This window comes from Meles meles, chromosome 1 (genome assembly GCF_922984935.1).
Source record: "Meles meles chromosome 1, mMelMel3.1 paternal haplotype, whole genome shotgun sequence".
Taxonomy (NCBI): domain Eukaryota; kingdom Metazoa; phylum Chordata; class Mammalia; order Carnivora; family Mustelidae; genus Meles; species Meles meles.
The window spans coordinates 211521013-211531264 of record NC_060066.1 but is presented as its reverse complement, the minus strand read 5'-3'; the positions used below and the strand labels follow the sequence as shown (position 1 = coordinate 211531264).

At 51.3% G+C, this 10252-nt stretch overlaps 1 long non-coding RNA gene across 1 annotated transcript; it reads left to right on the top strand.

Annotated features, from left to right (window-relative positions):
• Nucleotides 1–7215: 7215 nt before the first annotated feature.
• Nucleotides 7216–10018, top strand: LOC123948135. The gene is made up of 2 exons (XR_006819926.1): nucleotides 7216–8036; nucleotides 9033–10018. It is a non-coding gene; the product is annotated as an uncharacterized LOC123948135 (long non-coding RNA).
• The last annotated feature ends 234 nt before the right edge of the window (nucleotides 10019–10252 follow it).

Here is a 10252-nt window from a genome sequence, read left to right as displayed (position 1 = left end):
GTCCGTTAAGCATCTGCTTTCAACTCAGGACATGATCGCAGGGTCCTGGGATCAAGCCCCGCATCGGGCTCCTGGCTCAGAGGGGAGGGGTCTGCCCCCTCTGTGCTGGTGCTCTCTCTCTCTCACTTTCTCTCAAAATAATAAATAAATAAAATCTTTTAAAAAGAGAGAGAGAAAGAAATCAATGACAGCTATCCAGGCTGAGCACCTACTATGAGCCAGGTCCACTCCAAGCACTTTCGGGTGGACGAACTCGTTTCCCGTTCCAAGCCCTATGAGACGGGTCCCGTTATCCTCTACCACGAGCTCCATTTTACAGATGAAGGAACTGAGACACACTGAGGCTTTGAGACCTGCCCACGCTGATGCGGCTGGGAAGTGGGGGAGGCAGGCTTGCAGCCGGGCTGCCTGAGTCCCCTGCTTGTAACCTCGCTGGGTGTCCGGGGCGGGGGTGGGGGATGTTCCTTGCCCCGGCTCGGTGACCAGCTGTTATGTGCTGAAAGGACTTTGCAAGGCAGTTGACTCAGCATGAAACATTCTGGTGGAAGTCAGAAGGGCCACTACAGCCCAGAGGCCGGGCCCCATCCGTCAACAAGTAACCGGGGCGGGGTTTGCTCAGGGCAGAGGGCAAGCGGAACGTGCATGCACTTAGCTCTGCCCTTGGCATGCACTTAGCTCTGCCCCCCTTGCGCACGGGGTCTGGGGGTTGGCTTCTTGCCTGTTCCTTCAAGCCGACCCTCTGGTTTCAGGAGTCCAGCCCTGACCTCCCCCCTGAGGCCAAGTGCTTGCCTCAGCCACCTGTCCTAGACAGTTTGTCTGAGAATGCCTTGGAGGGAGGAACGAGAGGGGGAGCCTTGGAATTTGAGCTTCAGGCCTGACCTCCCACAATTGGGAGACGTTGCTTACACCCTCTCACCCGCATTTTCCGCGGATGCCTCTTTCCTAAGGTTGTGGGGGAAGATCACAGTGTGCTAACTCAGGAAATCCACAATGACTGACCGACTTTTCCCATCCACTGACCCAGGATCCCATCCTGAGAGTGGCCCTGTGGCATTCCGTCGGCAAGGGTGTTTCTATAAAAGGACACACTGCAGCTGCATCCAAGGAAAAAAGCTCTTAGGTTTGCCCTGCGGTGGGAAGAGCGCACATAGCGGGTGGTACCGGGCTGCCCTTGAGCTGAGCTAAGTGATCCCTCTGAACCGTGCTCTGAGTCAGCAAGCTCGGTACCACCGCTCAGCTCGGGGACCTGGGGTTGGTCCAATGAGGAAAAACTAGAATATCCCTAACACTCCTAGCTGGAAAAGGTTCTGACTGATGATTAAGGGAAGGAGGAAACTGTGTATGTAATAAAATAAAAAGAATTTCTCTGATGGGTCAAGAAAGCGCTCAGAAGTACCAGTTTCCCCATTGAAAGTTCAGACTCGGGCATGATGTGCCTTCTGCTTTCCATATGCTTTTATGCCACTAAGGACCCCCATGGGACATTTACTAACACGGGACAAGAGATGCCATACAGGTGAATGGACTTAGAGGCTGCAACTTTACCCCAGTCAGGCTCCCCCCCACAGCTGGGCGATCTTAGGCATTTATGCAACAATTAGCTCCAAGTCAAGTCCTTCTCAAATGTTACTCATGGTTGTGCTTTCCCTGCAATAATTCTGCAAAATGGGTTAATATATTTTTTTCTGATTTTGCATTTGGGAAAAACTCATGTACTGGCACGTTGAGTTATTTTTCTAGAATGTGTGAATAGCGGGGAGAAGCCTGGCCCTGGAACCCTTGCGGTCTTTACCGATCACATCTTTAAAGCGAAGGGAGTTACTTGCTGCTTTCCATCAAATATTTGCCCCAGATCGCTGCATCTGGTCTGAAATTACAAGTTTCTGTTCGCTAAAAGGGAAGACGCTGTCTTCTCGCTTTCTCTCAAGACATCTTGGATCTGCTGCCTAGCTTCGTTCAGAGGAAAGGAGGAAATTCCTTCTTTGCCAATTTCACTGTCACAGGAAAGAGCTTGAACCCGAAGGAGTAACAGCATGTGTGATTTTTAACCGTTTTAAGCATCTGTGGTTATGACAAAATCTTTGTGGCCTTTTGTTAATTTTCCTGATGATAATCTCCCCCTTATATTCTTTGGTCCTTTTCCTGGGTCAGCCTGACACTCTGAAGGAACGGGATTTCTGAAATCCCAGCCATGCTCTATCCTAAAAGATGATTTTGCTCACTGGAGGCCGGGAAGCTGTTGCAGAACACCAGTCTCCAGCACATAACAAGGCAAAGACCGACGCCACTCTCACCACGAAGGGTAACTCATCCAATCGGAAGACGCCAGTTAGAAATGGTGAGATCCTCCTTGTCATCAAAACCCCTTCCTAAGCACACACTTAAAATCGGTCTCAAGGGTAGGAAGTATTTGTCATAATCCGGAAATCTCACAGGCAATCATTGCAGGTCCCGATGTGTGTATGAACTCTCTCTCTTGCATTTAAAAATTTATGGGCACATTTAACAAGGCGATAACACCATTTCTTAGACTCCCCATCCCACTGTAGGGAGAAATAAAAGTAAATCAGGAATGCTGAATATGAGTCTCCTTCTTATGGTTAAAACATTGTCTGCCACCGATCTGGGGAGAGGAAAAGGTCTCAGACCGGAGATGTGGCCCACATTCCCCACATCAGTTCGGACAGGCTGAGTTGTTCAACTGCAACCCAGGAAAGGTTTTGCGGGGACACAGTCGGAGTTCAATGTTCCCAAGGGCTCTGTGGTGGACATTTTTACACCAGAGACGTGGACAAGGGCGGGGACCTTCTTTCCTGGGTGACTGTGGACTTATGTGCTGATCTAGAAGGGGACACTTCAGCCACCCATCTGAAACTTCCTTTTACCCTTTCTGCCCTTTCTAGATATATTTCTGTGGCCTTTTGGAGAACAACACCTCCCAGTAATAAACTTTAAATTTTTTTACTTATTTTTTATTTTACTTATTTTTTTAAAGATTTTGTTTACTAATTTGACACAAAGAGAGAGACACGCAGAGAGATGGAACACAAGCAGGGGAAGTGGGAGAGGGAGAAGCAGGCTTCCCGCTAAGCATATGGGACTTCCCTCTAAGTCCCTGATGTGGGACTCCATCCCAGAACCCTGGGATCATGACCTGAGCCGAAAGCAGATTCTTAATGACTGAGCCACCTGGGAGCCCCCCCCCTTTTATTTTAATTATTTTTAAAAGATTTTATTTTTAAGTCATCTCTACACCCAACGTGGGGCTCAGACTCACCAACCCGAGACCAAGCGTCACCATGCTCCGCCGAGGGAGCCAGCCAGAGCCCCCAATAATGAAATTTTTTAAAGAGAGCCAAAATCGCCGCGCCTAGTCACGGAGAGGGTTTCAGTAATTTTTCTATTTCTGCTGTGCGCCTCCCTTCCCATGCCACCTTGCCCAGCGGCAGAGGCAGAGCTTACTAACCTGCCCTCCACCATCCACCCGGCCCGGGTCTGAGCGGCCGTGATATTTCTCAGTCAGTCTGCATCCTGGAACGGCACCTCAAACACAGGTCCTCTTCCGCTGACTTCCCACCACCAGTAGCTATTGGAAAAGAAAAGAAAAAAAAAAATCTTCGTTGCCAGGATCCTGGAAGATCCTCTTATCTATTGCACTGATTTTCCCAGGAACTGGGCCATTTCCCAGGAAATGGGCTGCATCATGTACCCAGAACTGTAAGATATTTTTAGAGACAGAAAAGATCTTGAAACTCATACTGCCTATTATCCTCGCCGACAAGGAAGTCGGGCTTGGGGCAGGTGACAAGCCCCCAGGACTACAAGCCCCCAGAATTACGAAGTCCCCACTCGGCATCCCCCAAATGACAGGAGAGCTTGCCCTCTGCTTTGTAACAGACAAAACTCCAAAATGTAGGAACTTGACCGTGTCCACCTGGTTGGTGTCTCCTGCTGAGGTGAGATGTACACATCGGAGGGAGGGAGGGAGGGCCAGAGGCGCGGTTGCTACATCATTTGGGGGCCCCAGGGCCTAACAAAAGGGCAAGACTCCTTTTTCCAAAAGCAGGAAAAAAGCTTTGCTTTTTTTTCCTGTGGTCTCTCTCCCAACCTGGTTTTTATGTTTTTTGTTTCTTTCTGTCTCTCTCTCTCTTTTTTCTTTTTTGGCTATTTAATGAGTATACTCCCTCGGATGGGAGAAGGGAAGATCTGTGCAGACTTCACTGGGAGCATAAGCCACAGCCCAACATGTGTGGGATCCCTGCCCTGGGACTGTGTGTGTGTGTATGTGTGTGTGTGTGTGTGTGTGTGTGTGTATTGAGGCCGATGCTCCAAGTCACCTGGGCTAGGTCCCACTGGGGGCAGGGGGTGTCAGTGGTCTCTCGACAGGGACAGAGAAGGGAATCTGGTTCCCCCAGGGACACCAGAGGACAGAGTAGGGGGCAGCCATGACCGCATGTGAGGCTTCAAGCCCCTGACACATACCCCATCACCCCCCTGGAACTTCACTTACAAACCACAAGGTCAAGGTTTAAATTATTAAGTTCAAGACCATGATTGTAGAGCACTGAACCCAATGCATGGGTCACCTCTGAGCACAGGCCCTATAGGTCTCACCACGACACAACCAGGCAGCAGAGATGTGACGGCCCCAGGTGACAGCCTCAGGCCGGGTGGGGACGCACTTTACGTGTCCTGCTTTCTTCCCTGCAGCCGTTCCTGGGGGACCTCCAGCTCTGGCCCGTCATGACCCAGGCGGTGACAGATCTGGGCAGCACTCTGTCCCAGCAGGTGTTTGGAAGAGGCGAAGAACAGAGTTTCCAAAAGTCGATTTCCCCTTGGAAGGCACACTCTTCCGGGATGTGGGGAAGGGGCTGCAAACTGCCCCTCCCCCGTCATCTGAATCTTTCACTAGGAACCTGCAAGCTTTGCCATTCAGGACAGCATCTTTGATGGCAGACTTTCCCTTCTGTGCCTTCGGAGTCTCACCTGGGCTCTGACTTCCCTTGCTCTTTGCTGGGCTCTGTCGTTTCACGCTCAGTTCTGGTAGAGCTGTGGGATCTAACCCTGAGACTCCATGAGGTGAGACTTGAGGCCGTGAAGGCCTGGGATGGAGACCCCCGCACGGAAAAGCACCACCTGGTAATAAGCGCTCCCCCCGGAGGGAATCTTGGCATCTACTGACTTGCCAAGCATCGTGGCGTGTGTGCCAGGCACCGTTGTGGGCACTTTACAAAATTAGGACATTATTATGTCCCATTCACAACCTATGAGATGGGGCTGTCATTATTTCTGAGCCTTCAGATGTAGAGAGTCAAACCAGGGAGGCTAAATAATGGGGTCCGACTCTCACAGTCAGAAAATGGGGGGCTGGAAGCCACCTGTCCAGCTCCAAGCCTTCGACCTCTGGATCCCATGTCTCCGTGCCAAATCCACCCACCAAGGTACAAGATACAGAAGGGCTGTCTCTGTATTGATTGAGTAGCCACACGAACAAAAAGCATCAAGGCACGGAGCGGGGAGTTTCCGTGATGGTGAGTTTAGGAGACGTCTCTGCTGGCTGCATGGTGGGAAGGGCTCAGGCATCCACCTGCCTCCTTCCCGGCCTCCGGTCAGTAGTTTTTGTTTGGTGACATCTCAGGATTCTTCGGAGCTAGCGTTGCCTTCCTTGCCTTTAGTGGAAGTGAGGTTCTTATTCCCAACCTTGGGCAATCTGCGTTTTCTCTCTTCCCGATGGGTAAATATGTGTTTGGAAAGAGAAGTTTGTAAACAGAGCCTGGGAGGCGGCCACAGCTCAGCATTGCGTCTGGCTCCAGGCCCTGGAACGGTGACTGCCGAGAGGCTGGCTGGATGCGGACGGGGTGCATGGGGACCGCGGCTCAGAGGAGACCCCCAGAAAGCCCAGAGCCTCTGCAGTGCAGGTTAGCCACAGGTCCCGTGTCACGGCTCATTAGCCCCGTGGCCAGGTGGGTGGGAAGGAACAGGGGGCTGCTCTCTAGAACATCATAAAACTCCTGCACAGCATGGGCTTTGTTTTCAGACACAGTTGCCAAATTCTTGCCTTTGAACTTATTTTCCAGGTCTTTCTACCTAGAAAAAGGTTTCATCTGGAGAATGAGGGAGGGAGGAAATATGGAGACCCGGAAGGAATAGCCAAGTTAGAATAAAGCTCCAATTTCTCTGAAAAGAAGAGAAGAATCATATTACGGGAACCTGTTCTAAGGATGGACACGCCCTCCCATACCTGGCACACCCCCACAATTCTGCAGAGCAAATAATCAGAACCATGTCTGAACTCGGGGAGTTTGGTCTGTCGGGCACAGGGAGATAGTTTGGAACCGCAAGGTGGATGGGAGAGGGCCTATTACTCCAGCTTTCAGAAAACTGTACTGGGTTTACTGGGTTTGGTCCCACACGCCCAGGGCCACAGCAGCCCCCAGGTGGGGGGACACACCGCCCGTGGTCTTGGCAACTCACACCAACGGCCGCTTTCCGCCAGCCTGTCCTCATTATAGCACTGCGGGGGCTCGGCGGTTAATCTGTCCAAAGCCAGGGCGACACTGAGTCACCCACCTCCTTTTTAACCAAGGCCTATTTCTGGGAATGTGGAGAGCACTCCAGCGACGTGACATTCCTTAGCTTGTAGCAGTAGGCAACTCCCCACTTCCTTTCTGGACGCATTGCATCATCTCTCAACAGGACGAAACAGATTTACTTGAAACTTACATGCCTCTGGGAAAGAAAGGCGGCGCGCAGAGCCTCACCCCTCCCTTTGTAGGGCGGCTCTTAACCTGCCCCAGAGGGAGAGCGGACAAGCCTCCTTACGACTGCTCTCTTGCCTCACAGGGCTCAGAAAGACAGACAACATACGTTCCATGCTCCCCCCACCAGCACGAACCCCGCACTAGGACAGTCCCTGTGTGCACGCATCCCAGCGCACGTGTGTGGGGCGTCTACCGACACATCGTCTCCCCTGAAAGGCGGGGGTGGGGGGGACGGGGGATCTTTGCCCTTCTTTGCCCTTTTCATCTCAGAATAAGTCTCAAGACAGGTCAACGATCGCTGTAAAACCTTTGGCCTGTGGGTAAACTTTTGTACATCTACATCCCAGAAGAATGTTATTTATTAACAGTGCAGTTAACAAACAAACACTGAGGGTTTGTGGCAGGAGCTGGGGGCGCAGGGGTGGTGGGTGCAGCGGTGAACAAAAAGGGCATCTGCTGTCAAGAAGGGCCCCGTGTCGCCCTGCATGTGATTCAGGGAAGGGCACACCACGTGTGGGGCTTGGGGGAGGGGAGTAGAATGTTCTAGGAGCCGGTGGGAGAAGATCATTCCAGGAGGCGGTCCGAGCCAGGCCGGGGATGCTGGGGAACGGTGTTGTCGCAGTGAGAAGACAGACGGAAGGCTGACGCAGGGACGGAGAGAGGGACGCCAGGCTGGGCAGGGTGCAGCGCAGGAGTGCCCAGGCTGGAAGGAGACACGGGATGGTGTCTAGGACACCATCAGGCTTTAGTTTGCTGGTGACTGGGAGCCTTTGAGAGGCTTGAGTGGAGTGACATACAGCAGACATGCCATGGAGAGGTCATCCCGGCGGCACAGTGACATTCAGGCTGGGAAAAGCGCAAGGTGGGGATGGGTTTGGAGGTGGCATCGGTGCCGTAAGTGGCCTGGAGCGGCACCTGACCCATAGTCAAGGCCAGAGAGCACCCGAGGGTGACGATGATGATAAGGATGCTAACTGCAGCTCCCCCTTTGGCCGTGCTAAGCACCTGCTGTCTCACTTTTCCTAAGTGGCAGATCGGCTCTCACCCCATCTTCCAGATGAAGCAGCTGAGGCTCATGGGGGGGGGGGGAGCGGGAAGCAGCTGCTTGTGGTCACACAGTATGGGAGCAGCTGTGCCAGGTCAACCGAGGTCCTTCCGACTGCAGTCGTCCTCCCTGGAGTGGAACGACAGAGCGGAAACCCAGTTAAGTGTGGAAGGGAAAGGGGAGGTTCCGGTGGTTTCTGCCTGGGCGCCGCGGAGGATGGATGGCAGTGGGTAAGTCGGGGGGGGCAGGCGGGCAGGAGGAGGAACTTGGAACGGGTTTGGCCGGGACCAATCGAAAACTTGACGCCAGCAAAATGCCGTGGGTGGCGTTTGTGACCGGAGCTACACGCCCAAGGTTTATGTCAAAGATCAGAGCTACAAGTGTCCGCTTGGTACAAACGGAAGACGTTTGTATGTAGAAACAGGGTAGGAGAGCAAGGTGCGAACAGAATTATAGGAGCTTGGCTCGAGACTTTCGAACCTGCCAGGCGCTGGGCTAGCTGCTCGTCATGCACCCTTCAGACCACCTGTGCACGCTCCCACTGCCACCTGTTAGCTTCCAGCTGAGTAACAGAAGCCTGGGGACATAAGTAACTCACCTAAGGCCGCACAGTCTGTAACGGTGAACGTGCACCTTCAGCCAAAGTCAGCCTCCCGAGAGCCTCTGCTAGATGAACCCAGGACTGATCCTCCTAAGAGGGGTTAATAGGCTCCTTACGGCTCTCTATTTGCTTATCTGTCTGCTGTCTATAGTTGATAGGCCCTGTTTCTGTGGTAGGAACAAAGTTTTAATAAAGCAAAAAAGTAGAAATGTAACTTGGTGGGCTTTTGGGAAGACAGTTTGCCGACGTCCATCAAAAGCTGAATATTTGGCAAATTTTGGACCCCACAATTCCATTTTTAAGAGATAATGAAAGAAGTAGGCAAAGGCTTATATATGGAGACGTTGAAAGCAGTAGATCAGAGAAAAACTGGAAATACTTCAAATATCCAACAGTAAGGGACTGAGATCAGTTCGGGCTCAGCCATACAGTTAAATTCAATACTAAGCCGCATCAAGTTGGCACGAGTATGTAAAGGCGCTTAGGATGCTTAATGCCTGAAGAAAATACACTATAAAATGTTACCTACCAACGGGTCTCATTTGGGGAAAAAGTCCGTCTGTAGGAATACATTCGTTAAGCTACTGAGCTTTTAAGAGATATAACGATGCAAATACTTTTTCAGGTTTCACGGTGATAAATGATCACTGGAAGAGTGTGCTTCTGCGCTCTGACCACACGTGATGGAGAGGAAACCAAACCAAGGAGCAGGTAGCGCTTGAAGGGTAAGGCTTGGAGAGATCTACACCAACAGGCTTTGTGACTTGAATTTTTCTGTTTAATGATCTGTATTTTCTAGATGTTTCTCCTACAGGAAAAATGGATTACTTGAGGGAGAAATATTGCCTTAAAATGAAAAGGAAAGAAACGAGTGTGGAACTAAGGAAAGGTGAAGAACGTGCGTGTTCACAGAGGGAGGAGAGACCTTCCGGAACAGAGTCAACAGCATATCCACGACTCGGAAGGACCCAACTTGATGAAGACCAAGATAAAGAAAGGACGAAGCCACTGATGACCTTACAATTCTTCTGGGAAACGTTGATTTATGGTTCTTTATCTCCAGCCACCTTCCTCTCTCAGCCCAGACCCACATTTTCGCTCGCCTTCTCCTGGACGTCTTCCCTGTCCGTTCTGGGATAGCTCAAACTTGCCTACCCCAGAGCTGCCTCCTTCCTCCGCCCCTCCGCTCCAGCCCCGACTCAGACAGACAGGCAGACAGACACCAGACTCATTCACCTGTTCCCTATCCTCCTCGGTTACACCACCATCCACCCAAACTGAGTATCGTTCCAGAATCTTCCCCTCCCTCACCCGATGCACAGGTGGACAATCCTTTAAATATCTCATTGACTAAACGATCCTTTATATATCTCATTGACTCATCTCTCCTCTCCAACCTTGAGGCCACAGCCTGAGTCAGACCTTCCTTATCTCTTATCTAGACCGACTCACCACCACTCTACCTACCACCCTCCCACGCCTACCCCATCCTCCACACCTTGACGGACTCCGACTGTCTTCGGACCATTTGACTCACACCTAACACCCCGCTCCCATTCTTGCCAGAGTCAAGTCTGCTTCTTTAAAACATGGTAAATAATAGAACAAGAAGCATCTGTGTGTGTATGTAACCCACTTCATTCATTCAAATTATTTCCTTGGGATAAATTTCCAGAGCTGAAGGCTATGGGATCTCGTTTGGTATCCACACATCTGGGATTGGGCGCTAATTCACCTCCCACCTACCTGCCCCCATTCTTCTCCACTGAAAAATATCTTCATATTTGTGCCCTGACTCTGCTTGCATTTTTTTTTCTTCTAAGTCAGGTCCCAGTTATTGTCTTT